Here is a 12,635-nt window from a genome sequence, read left to right on the forward strand (position 1 = left end):
AGATGAAGGACACTAGCTTCTTCTAAGTAGACACAAATGTCATCGAAGCTGGAGGTGGTTAGACACTGACATAGTTCCAAAGTCATCTTCTTGAATTTCAACTCTTGTTCTTGAGCTCCCATGTGTCCATCCACCTTCCCTTCGACTGCCTCTCCTGAATACTTTAAGTTCTAGCTACATACAAATGACAGCCTTAGGAGGCTTCTGAACGATCTCCCAAAATTGTGTAAAATGTCTCCCAAAACTCCCTTAAAACACATACACTATTCTTTGTTGTGAGTGGTTCTGATTTTTGATCACACCCTAGTCACATAGTGACCACAATCTTTGTTCACAGGTCAAATGCCAACCAGAGACATTGTTACCCTTAGAACACCAGCAGAATTGCCAGAATACTAGGGACAAGTGGTGTGCTCTAGAGGTTAAAAGCAATATGACTCCAGGACAGAAGTGGAAGGCGAATCAGGGCCAAAGGAAGAGTAGAAGCTGCCAAGAGCTGTGCCTCTCAGTTGGAAATAAGAAATGAGAAATCCACATCTGAAATCGCCTAAAGCAGCAGGGCTGGGGCTAGGCTACAGCAAGCGGGCCACACAGGACACAAAGTATGACGAGGCGCTCAGTCCTGGCCCAGTAAAGCTGGCTAAGTAACCAATTATATTTCTTTTTGGCATTTAAGTATGGAAAGTGAGGTAAGGCTGAGCCAAGATCAGCCCATGGGCAGGACTCAGTACATAAGTTAATTCAGCCTCCTAACAAACATTTGAGCTAGGGGCAGGAAATAAACATAAAGGTCATCAGAGAAAGATGCTGCCAGGAAAAGACGGTCCAGGCTGGCAGCTTGTTTCCAAGTACTGCTCTGGCCAAAGTGAGACCACTTGGGCTCCAAGCAAATTGTCAGCAGCAGTGGGGAAGAAAGCACAATTTCTGGGTTGAGGATCCTATGCAGCCTCTAGGCCTAGGGAACCTAGATTCCTAGATGAGCCAATGCCCTGACAAGAAGGTGACCCCATCCATCCATAGCCTCAGCATTCCCTAAACCACAATAGAGGAAAAGTGTAAAGGATATCTTGCAGATGTTCATAGTGATCCACTGATATTTTCAAAGTCACTAAAACTGTTATGTACAATATACATTATTGCACAAAAGACTGCAGATTACAGTTTATGTGGATTAAAGAACAAAAGCTTTTTATAGCCTGGTGTATTTCTAGACTCTACCAACACTAGCTGTCTAACACTGGGTTCATCTCTTCTGAATCTGTTTACCCACCTGCAAAAGTGCACAGTTATCACTCAGGCTTCCTAAGGGCCACTGGGGGAGGTCTCAGGGAAGTGGCTCCAAAGAGGAGCACACCAAACAGCAATGCCTTCTCCTCCTTTATTCTGTAGCATCTGAATTGCTGTTTCCCTCGAGAAATGCTCAGACACACTGCCAGGTGTCATCCAGAAGCCACCAACCAAGTGTTAAGAAGATGGTTTTTTTTGAATGGTTTGTAGTGGTTTCAATTATATCCTTCCCTACCCCTACATCCAGCTTTTCATTGCACTGAGATCTTGGGAGGAGCAGATGTTCTTTCATCCTTCTACACTTTCTTGCTTTCCAGTTTGCTTCCTCTAAGCTTCAAGGACTGAGCAGCCTGTTCCTCGATTGTGCTTGTAGGTTTTTCTCTTAGGGTTGATTCACAAACAAACTCTGTAACCAGGCCAGGGCCCAGCACCTGGTAGATCAAGGTTCTTTCTCATAGAGCCGGTCTGCAAATATCACCTCCAGTCCTACAGTCAGCAGAAGCCTCCAGTCTACTGCATTTTAGCTTCAGGTTTTTTTAAGGTCCTTGGACCTAGGGGAAGAGGGAGCAGGTCTGTCTGTTGAATGAGGTTTGCCATGTATAAAAAAAGAGTATCCACACAAACCATTTCCTACTGTTCTGCATCTGCATCCATTTCTCCTTATTTACTTACAGTCACTTTCCTTTCTTCTACAGACTAGCAAAGTAAACAGTACAGGAACTTATCTGTTAAGAGGGATCCTATCTCCTCATGGTAAGCCTTACAGCCTGCAGAATCATGGCTAATGGAAGTCCCTATCTGCCATACACCAGGCATGGTCTCTCACATTCCAGCTGCTATCTACAAGGTACTCTAGCAGGTTTCCTACCGATTAAAAACTGATGTATGGGAACAATGGGATCCAGATAGTTGGCCTAGAAGATTTTTTTAACCTTGGGGTGGGTCCCCCCTCCTACTACAATGGCATCTCTCCTCACCTCTGTTACTAGACTTGGGGACAGTTCTACACAGTATCTGAAACGATAAACTCAACAGAAAAGGTTTGGGACACAAAGCCCAAATCTACCCACAGAGGCTACTCAGGGAACTGGGGGATCCACTTGAGATCACACAGCTACACACAGACTCAGCCCACACAGCCACTTAAAGCCCAATCCCCTAATTCCCACTGCTTGGGAAAGTCCAATGTCATCTGTGTGACACACATTCTTCCCATCACTGTGAAACAGCTCACCCAATAACGAGCTCTTGGGGGCATCTAAGGCCTTCAAGATAATGAATGGTGATCTTCTGAATAAGAATGCTTATGTCAAGTCTGACTCTTAAAAGGAGAGCAGCCTCACTTTATCTGTCTTCTTTCTAGTCTCATGGTGCATCAACCCTTCTGTTCCTTTCCCAAGAGGAGAGCACTAGAATACCAACAGGCTGGATCTCAAAAGCAATCTTCACAGTGCAGCACAAAACACTACCTTACTGTTGCAGGCCTTTATGTCCTCTGCACCTAATCAAACTGCTGACCCTAGGTTTAAATCTCAGGGCCCACATCTGGCTGGCAACCACCCCCATCCCGACACCTAACTGAATGGGGCACACCTTGGCAACCAGGCTGCTGCATCCGGAAGCGGGTTCCACCCAGGCTGAAAATCTCTGTGATCTAGGAAAGAATAATAATATTATGGGTCAACATGACAGGAGAGAAAGCAAGGTCAGGTAGGGGTGGGAACGCCCCCCAGCACTGACCACTGGTGTGCCAACCCCTCCTATCTCCTCCCTCTGGGGTTGATGCAGAGACACAATCTTCTCTGTTTTCTCTATCCTCCTCAGGGCCAGGGGGCTCTGGTTTCACAGGGTACAAGATCTGGGTCCTACTACCTAGGAGAATGAGGAAGGGCTGTAGTTAAGACAGGGCCAGCCTGAGGCAAGTTTTTATTTTTGTTTTTAACTAGCCAACCCATTATGCAGACAGATCTCACTTATAACTAAGAAATGCCATCTCTCTGCCATTCCTCAACATCTTGAGGCTCCTATGAGCTGGGCAGTATGGCAAGCAAACTTAGTTGCCTATGGAGAATAAGGCACCTGCTAGATGTGCTGGATAATTCACCAACAGATTGGTCATCATCAGCATACCATTAGCTATTCAGTGCCACCATCATGGCCTCACTATAATTCTGTTTATAGACCACCTGTATGGCACCCATAAGACACCCATTACCTCCCCAACCTTGCTAGGCAGCCAGGCTGCATGGTGGATGGAGTCAGAAAGGCTGTGCCTGCTGCCCACTCCTCTGGAGCATCGGCCTTCTCTTGCTTCACCTGAGGGCAAGGCCACAGCCCAACTCTGGGCAGAGCACTGGGCCTCCTGCATAAGAAAGGAGGGCAACAGACTTGGTCTCAGCTCCATGGCACAAAGCTGGGTGGGGCCTAGAAGAGTGGGGCAAGGGGAGATCCACCTGTAATGGAGCTTCTGAGGAAGCTGCAGCAGGGCACCACCCAAAGGACTGCTGGCACCTTCTCGTAAAACACAAGGTCTGTGTCAGGTGGGGGCAGCACAGAGTCTCCACCTGCTCGCTGCCTGGCTGAAACCTGGGCAGGGCCTGGTGGGGCTGGTACGAGCAGGCAAAGGTGCTTTTAAGGAAGGGCTCGCATGCATTTGTCCAGAAGAACGGGCCTCCTTCGACAAACGGTGATGTGGAGGTGATACTGTTCCCTCCTCAGACCCTGACCCAGTACTGGGCAGCAGCCGCTTCTGTGAGAAAAAAGATTGAGTGCTGTGGTCACCCTGGTGCCATCCAATTTTCACCCCCCACCCTGCCCTACTCCAATGTGCCTGCTAATGTCCCATCAGAGACCCTGCTGCTAACATGAGCTCTCATCACTGAGCCTGCTAATCAATCTCCTGTTAGCAATGGCAGGAGAGCTGGACTCACCCCAACACACTATCTGCAAATTCTCAACGGGAATCACTACACCACCCACCCATCTACCAGGCCTGCCCACCACCCCCAAACACGGGGGTGGGCCAGGCCCAATCTAGCCCAATCCGCCTAACCCTTCCTGCCCCACCCACCATGGCAAATTGCAGGCACTGGCGCCAACGACACTTCTGGCGCCTTCTGGTTGCTGCCCCAATTTGGGCTTGTCGCAGCAGAAATCGCAGGGGCTACAGTCCATTCGCCGCAGGGCAGGTTGCACAGGCCCGCACTTAGGTCGCCGGTGATTCGGTAGTGCTGCTGGGGTGGGAGGGAATGGTGCTACTGTCACTAAGACTAGGAGAGGCCATCCTCAGCACCCACTTCAGTGCCATTCCTGGTACTCCCTCAAGCCCTGGAGGAGCGCTACACATGAGGCTCAGCCTGCAACCTCTCCTCAGCATTTGCGATGGCAAAATAAGCCACAATCACTATGCCTGCTGGCCTCCAAGACCATTAGGATTGAGACTGCATCATTACTGTATCACAGAGCACCTGCTATCAGGACAATGTCTTTGGTCCTCACCTCCATCAGGACTTGGCTGACCTTCCATTATCCTCATCACTGCCAGCTGGGTTGACTAGTTACTCCACACAAACGTATTTACCTGCACCCTTATGTCACCATTCAGCATGTTTGTCATGCACCAGACATTGATGTTGGATCACCTGATAGTAAGCACCACACTGCTAACCCTTCTTTCCCAGTAATTGCCTATCCACCTTGGTACAAACTATTACTCCCTACTAGTCCCATTACAGCATCTGCTTCCTTGGGGTTGCAGAAGCATCAGGAGTGTCTAGGTTTATCCAGGTAAGGTGGGACCACTCACTAGCTCGTCCCGTCTACACAGTAATAGATGAACTCAGCAGGTGATGTGGGCGCTAGGTCGCTGATGTGCTGCAGAGGCAAATGTGCTGGGGTCAGGGCAGGTGCTGAGTGAGTTTAGGGTTGTGCTTCCCCCTGCCCACCAGGGCCTTACCAGTCTGGTGGGCTGTGGGCGGCTGGGATGCAGGAAGTGGAGGCAGTGGCTGAGCTTGGGAGTCATTCTGGGCAGCCACCTTCGAGCCACTCTTACGGCACTTATGATTACCCTAGAAGTCAAAAACCAGCTCAGGCTTGGTGGTACCAGGTAGAACACTGGACCCCCAGGGAGCAGAAAGCATGCATTGACTGGTCAGGTGAAATGTGTGGTCAGACACTCACAGTGGGGGCAACCACAACCTGGGGAGGGTGCTCGGTGACATCCTTGAGGGTGGTCACTGGGAAGGATGAGCAAAGTGCTGGCAGAGAAAGGCAGGTAGGCAGAACCAAGGAGGTGAGCATGGGACAGAAAAGAAAACAAGACATGAGCAGGCAAAGCCAGATTGGGTGGAAGCAATAGCAGTGTATGATCCCTGGCCCAGCCTTTGCTCCCAGCAGCAGTGATCGCTGAGCTGACTCACCCAAAAGCAGCGGCGCTGCATACACCTCCACTGGCGCCTGACACCAGGGCGGGGAAGGGCGAAGGCAGACACGGCAACAGCCACAGTCTCTTGGGTCTGACAACCCCGACACCACCCACACCCTAGCTCTGTGTGGGGAGGTGGGGAACAGAGTTGTGACTGGTGGAGTCAGGGGCCTAGAAGGCCAGGGACTGAGGAAAGCCTTGGGCCCACCTCATCTAACTGACTCACCTTCTCCACAATCCGTGAGGCAGCGCCTCTGCTCACACTTGCAGAAGAGTCCTGATGCCACATCAGGGTAGCTGCAGACGGCAGATGGAGCAAGTCCCACAGTCTTCTTTTACCAGGCAAGCTGTACACTCTCCACAGCTAACTCTCTGTCAGATATGGATGGGGTAAGATTAGAAGTCTAGGTAGGGGACCCGAGGACCACTATCCTTCCAAATGTTACCCATGCTTAATAGTCTCCCAATTAGCTTCCTTACTAGCTAATAAACTAGTGACTAGCTTATCAATACCAAGGCCACTACTATGCCTTCTACCAGTACTCTGTTAAATTAATCCCTGTGTTTACTGGATAACCCATTAATTCCCCATTATTGCATCTGCAAACAAACCAACAGCCAGGTCTCACTTAAAAAAAAAACAACAGAAACAAAAACACCAACCCATCATGCCTTGTAGGCCTGTCATGACTCCGAACCCCTCCATTAATGCTAGGACACTCTGCTCTCCTGTAGGCTGCAAAAAACAAACTGTTCTTACCCTAAACATTCTCTGTTCTCGGTTGAAGGCACACTGTGTTGATGAAAGAAGAAGAATAGTGAGAAAGGAAAAGGAAGCAACAGACACAGACACACAGCTTCAGCTACTTCCTTGACCCTGACTCTCACCATTCTACCTATGCTCCAGAGAGTGGGATCCCAGGTGGATTCCCACATACACCCAAAGCCTCTGTCCTGACCTGTACCATACAACCTCCAGTTTAGCCTGGCACTGGGTCTAATATGTGGCCTGGTCTCCCTAATCCCTAGGGTCTTGTCTTACCTCGGCAGTCTTTGCACAATGCCTTGAGCCTCTGCCTTTTGGATATCCCATGAGAAGTGGATTCCACAATTTCACAGCACCCTAAAACGAAAAGAGCAGAACCCATGTACTCACAATCCCAAGCCTCAGTAACCTGGCTCACCTTAAGCCAACACTCACCCAGGAGCAGGTAATGAAGCTGAGCTGTACCAGTGCCAGTGCCAGTGCCAGTGCCAGCCTTATTCCCATCCCGTTGGGTCTCCTTCCTGACCTCACTCTTCTGGGGTCCAACCTGACATTTCTTAGCCTTGGCTGGTGTAGAAGGCTGCTGCTGCTGCTTCTTCTTATTCTTATTCTTCTTCTTCTTGCTGGGGACAGCCACAGGATGGGTCTAGAGATGAAGACAGGGAGTGTGGATCAGCACATGGGTATCATGTGACACAGTTACCCTGGCATAGACACTGGACATTGGGAAGTACCTTGGGAGCTGGATAGGCACAAGATGCCTTGTCTGAAGTCAAAGAGGGTAAGATCATACGGCGGGCCTATGTATCGAGTGGAGCTCAACTTTGCTTCGGATCTTATCTCCTGTGGGGCTGAGAGTGAACCACAATGAGTTGGCCCAAGAGGGAGCTAATGTCATGCCCACCTACACAACATACCCACAGATCTGGTGATCCCCTCACAGCCTGTGAGCCCCACCCAAGTCCTACCTCTGTATAAGTAACAAGAATACAAGATATGAATATAAATACCAGCATGCATACAAATGTTAATAAATAATTCAGCTGTGAACCTCATTTTGATCCACGCCATCACATATTCTATAATAATCCCATAAAATTATAATAAGGGGAAATTCTAACATCTGGCAATACTGTAATAATTTTAATGTCACTTCACATAACGTTATACAGCACCTGTATTGGGGTTATTGTAAACAAACCTAGTGTAATACCTATAGCACATTGACATATAGTACTTGATTAATAATAATTACAATCACTGGTTATGAACTTTAGTGTGTTTTATCATTTTAGGAGTCCTACATATGAAAAGAGTTAATGTACTGTGAAGCTGCAATGTTAGACTAATAGTAATCTCATACAATTAAATACCACGCTTTCCTTGACTTCTATTTGTGTTTGATTTAATCTTGAAGTTGGCTTTGTGGGGCTGCAATCAGAACCAGCTGAGCAGCCCCAAGTTCATACCTGAGTGGGGGTGTATGGATGAGGGAAAGGCTAGCTATAGACGATAAAAGAAAAGACAGAGACACAGAATAAAATCAGGAGGGCAGATCCAGTTAATACTGAAATGCCACCAGTTTATTTTCCACCACTCTATATACACCTTATCCAAAAAGGGAAACATGGTATTATGTATATAATACAACAAACAGATTTATCTTCCTCCTTTCTCTAAGGGTTCAGGAACCACACCTCAAATACAACTTCTTGTTCCCTAGCCTTTAGGCTCAGGAGTAGCCACACTTCAGACCAGGTCTGTTGTTATTTAGAATGAGACAGACAAGTCCAACATCAAACACCCTACTGTAGCTACACCATTGACCTTTAGGTCTTATGACTTGCTGAGGACAGTTTTGAACCTCTGCCCTTTGAGCCAAATGGTGTGCAGCCATCTTTATAGGCACCAACAGATTATTAGTAACCTAATATAATTAAGTGGGATTACTGCTTCTCTTGACTTCCTAATTCTCTCTTGTGTTTGATTTAATCTCGGAATTTTTATTCAGTGGAGGAGCATATTCTATACCATATACAGTTATGTGGTATCCAATGATGTTCTCATCAATAACCAACTGCATATACATGACATTCCCTAAGATTATATTGTCTAATGACATCACATTCTAGCTGTATAATCTATGAATTTAACATGAAAAATCATTAAATAACATGTGTTTCAGAATGTATCAATACCCAGTAAGCAATGTATGACCATATGAATATTTAACTTAGATGTATAGTGTAATATATACATCACCTGAGTTTGTGTATTTCTCAGACTTGTATTACTATTGGCAACTGTAGTATAGACATATAAACAGGCAAGACACTGTGCACATGCCTTAATCCCAGTACTGGGGAGGCAAATGTGGTGGGGATCTCTGAGTTTAAGGCCAGCTTCCGTTTATACAATCAGTTCCAGTATAGCCAGGGCTCTGTAGAGAGAGAGACCCTGCTCTAAAATAAATAAAAATGAAGACACATAAACATCCTATAAGATGTAACACCATTAGTGTTGAAAATGAATAAAACTCAACATGAAATACTTACTAAGTGCGTAACATATAAATATGCTCTTTGGTTTGTTTTACTTTGGAGATGGGATATCACTTTAATCCAAAGGGCTTTGGAAACTAGTATAAAGAAAGATGACCTAGAACTTTGGATACCTCCTGCCTCTTCCATCCCAGCGCTAAGGTTTCAGAAGTGTACCATCACACTTAGTTTAGGTAGTGCTGGAAATCAAACTCAAGGCTCCATGAACACTAGACAAGGGCCCAGTACTTAAATGTTATGCATTACATACCAATGCATGATCATAAAAGCTTATAACAAAACTATGTTTTAAAACATCAAAATGAAACTATATTCAATACAAAGTATAAGTAGTTAATGTTGAGGGATGACACTCCAGGTCTTTTCCCACTTCTGCAAAGCGTCATCAGAGGTATTCATTATCTCCTGAAATAACAAACTACCTTCTCACTGGTTTGCAAAAACAGGTAACTTTTGAAAAAGTCCCCTTTCAGGGGTGCTTATCATACTGATACTTGATTATCTAAACTCAAATACACAGGCTGCCTTTCCTATATACAGTGCCAGCACATATGCTAATTAGCCCTTTCCATGTCATCCTATGGGAATTGGGATTCTGGGATATGTTAAAAACAGATATTTTAGATTCTGATACTACTGTGAGAAATTTTATTATCTCTGATCCAGAAGTATCACTTCCTACCAGCATCCACAAAACTAACAAACCCATTTACTAGTCTGATAAATACATATCTTTTGCCAATTACTTTACGTTTTGAAATTTCATATGTGAAGAAAGTTAAAAACATAATGAGGAGAAATATCTGAAATTTTATGATATTCTACTAGGGAAATGACAACTTAGATAAACAGGAAGGGTATAGAAATGTTAGTAGCTGTATCAAAAATACCTGCTTGTCTGTGGGAGCCCACAGTGACTCTATTCCATCTTGATTTAAGGCCACAGATTTCAAGCCTATTCTTGCTCCCTCATGGCCAAATAACAGGGATGTTTGACCAAAGGTGTGGTTACTTGATGTTTTGAGAATTAAGGAGATGATTATGCTTGTCTTTTCCTTGAACCATGGTTAAGGAAGTCTTTTGCCCTCCCCTTTTGTTTTGGGGTATAAAATGACTATGAGAAAAATTCTGGATTGTTGTAATATTCACTGAAAGCCCTCCGGACTCTATCCTGTCTTTTTGTCTCTTTCTAAATCCTCACTCTCCTTTTCAGGGACTTTTGACAGGTCGGCTGGCCACAACACTTAGGAATTTTAATGTTAATGTATTTATCGTCAATTCTCATTATATGTAGTAATCATGTATTATGAAGTTCTACAAATCTTGAATTCATGCAACAAGGTTCTTGTTGGTCCTACAGGAAATACACAGGTGAGTTCCAGCAAGCCTGTCACATTTTCAACAGCTGATCAATCATAGTCTTGTTTTATATGTTTCTGTTTAAAGACCCTGTAACATTTATTTCTTATAAATGACTTCATGATTGGTTAATAACTAAGGGGCCACACTGGCTTCAGGGGATGTTTTGTCTAGGTTTATCTGCCAGTGTTTTTTAGTCTTGTTTTTCTGATATACAGAATGTACATCCCAAGTTTGGCAATGTTTTTCATACCATATCACCTTCTGAAACATGCAAGTCAGACAGAAATAGCTTAAATGGTTTACATTTTCCTAATGCTGACCAATATGACTTTGGCTTTCTTCATAACAATGATGTTCATTATGCTTTACTGTCCATCAGTTCATGAATCTACAGATTTAGCTGCTTTCCCAACTTCTCTGAGCATCATCAAGTACTACATATGTTAATTTTTGTTCTTTCCAGAGCAGCCTTATACAATGCCCTCAGCAAGTTTCCTCTTCTCTTTCGGGATGTACCATTTCTGATTCTTTAACATTGTAACTCAAGCAGATAGTACATGCAATTCAGTGGAAGAAGCTTTATCTGACAAGGAGAAAAAGCACATGCCTTCTTCTTGCACTGGGAATACTGAGAAGACACTTCAGCACTTTATTTGGGGAGATTTTTTAAACAACAAATTTGGCAACAAAAATATGGCACTAAATAGATCATGGAAAGGATCTCGATTTGAAACAAAAAGTTCTTGTTCAGCTTACTGGGAATGCAAGCACTAGACAATTCAAATGTTCTGGCTGCCCCCATGCATGTCTGTGAATAATCACAAATGCACTGTGAATATTGACTTTGGTCAAATAAACTTTATTAAGAATGGGTGATTATGAAAACACAAAACTTTTAATAAAGGACTGACTATGTGCACAATTTTAACTTCATCCATAGATTTAAACAAACCTGTTTAATTACTAACAACGAGTTAGTAATGACTCCATTGAACACTGTCCACAACCCTCCCATTACCTCTGATAATAGATGTCTGAGCGTCCACAAGAGGCCCCTGATTTTCGAAAGGCCTCACGTCGCTTCCAACCAGGGCCCCAGGGCTGGCAGCCCTGCCAGTCCTCAGCCATAGGTACTTCAGAAATGAAGAAACGCCTAGGAGGACTGGAAGTAGGTAAGGGATGGAAGAAATTAGTGGCAACCTGTTCTCCAGGCCATAAAAGTCAGGTGTTGACTTTAATACTTGCCCTAGACAAGTGTAAGTATTTGCTTGCCATCCCTCCTCTTTGTCACCCTCCAAACATATATACTACAATCTGGTCCCTATGCCTCTTGTCCTCAGCCCCCTACTTCAATTTAACTTAATCTACATTTTTCTCTTGATCTGAGCTTCCAATATCTTTCAGTGTTTCAGCTGCATTTATATGCATGAGTGCTCAACTCCTCCATATATCAGTCCTCTCATTTCTTTTCATTCCTCAGCCTGCAATCTCCCCCTCAAGTCCAAGAGCTTCCTCCCCAAAACTGATTTTCCCTCATTTTTCTGGCCCACAATTCCTTTCCAGCCTCATCCCTCACCGCTTTACAGCCAGCGTTTGCTACTCCATTTCTCTTATCCTGTGAAAACTTCCCTTGTTCCTGCCTCTCAATTTCTGTTTCTGATCGGGGACAATACCACCCGTGTCAGTCTTCTGACATTCCTCTTTTCGTCCCCTCCACGAGTCTCTAGTCCCTCATAATTCTAACGCTGGTATTTCTCCTGTGACCTGTCTCAGGCCCCGTGTTCTCACCTATCAGCCGTTGGGTTCACCCCGTCCTATCCCGTTAACATGGAGGCCTGACGTCTCTGAACGTTCTGATTTCCTTCCATTCCTCTCCATCCTCGTCCCAGAACCTCGACATTGCTGTCAAGGCCGTGAACCACATACATCCCTTCCCTTCCTGCCCTCGTCCAGTTTCCCAGTGCTTTTCAATTCACAGAAGACGCCATTCCTCCTCCTAGCCTCAGGCCCTTCGTGTCCCCCCGCCCGTTCGAGCCCCTCAATTCCCTCCCCCAGCTCCTCCTGAGCTCCCAACACTCCACGCCCAGGCTGTCTCACCAGCAGGACAGAGGCCCTTAGCTTCCACCGCGCTAGGCCCGTGGACCCATGGGGACGATCCCCGCCCCGGGCGCCCCGCCTGGTCCACTCTTCCTCCTCCTCCTCCAACGCAGGCTCCACCAAAGCACTAGTTTTGTAG

The 12,635-nt window shown here is 45.6% G+C and overlaps 1 pseudogene; it reads right to left on the reverse strand.

Moving 5' to 3' along the window:
* Nucleotides 1-1,425: 1,425 nt before the first annotated feature.
* LOC127234387 (methyl-CpG-binding domain protein 1-like) lies at nucleotides 1,426-11,527 on the reverse strand (annotated as a pseudogene).
* Nucleotides 11,528-12,635: the final 1,108 nt, after the last annotated feature.

Source organism: Phodopus roborovskii, unplaced genomic scaffold, assembly GCF_943737965.1.
Source record: "Phodopus roborovskii unplaced genomic scaffold, PHOROB, whole genome shotgun sequence".
In the NCBI taxonomy this organism is placed as follows: Eukaryota; Metazoa; Chordata; class Mammalia; order Rodentia; family Cricetidae; genus Phodopus; species Phodopus roborovskii.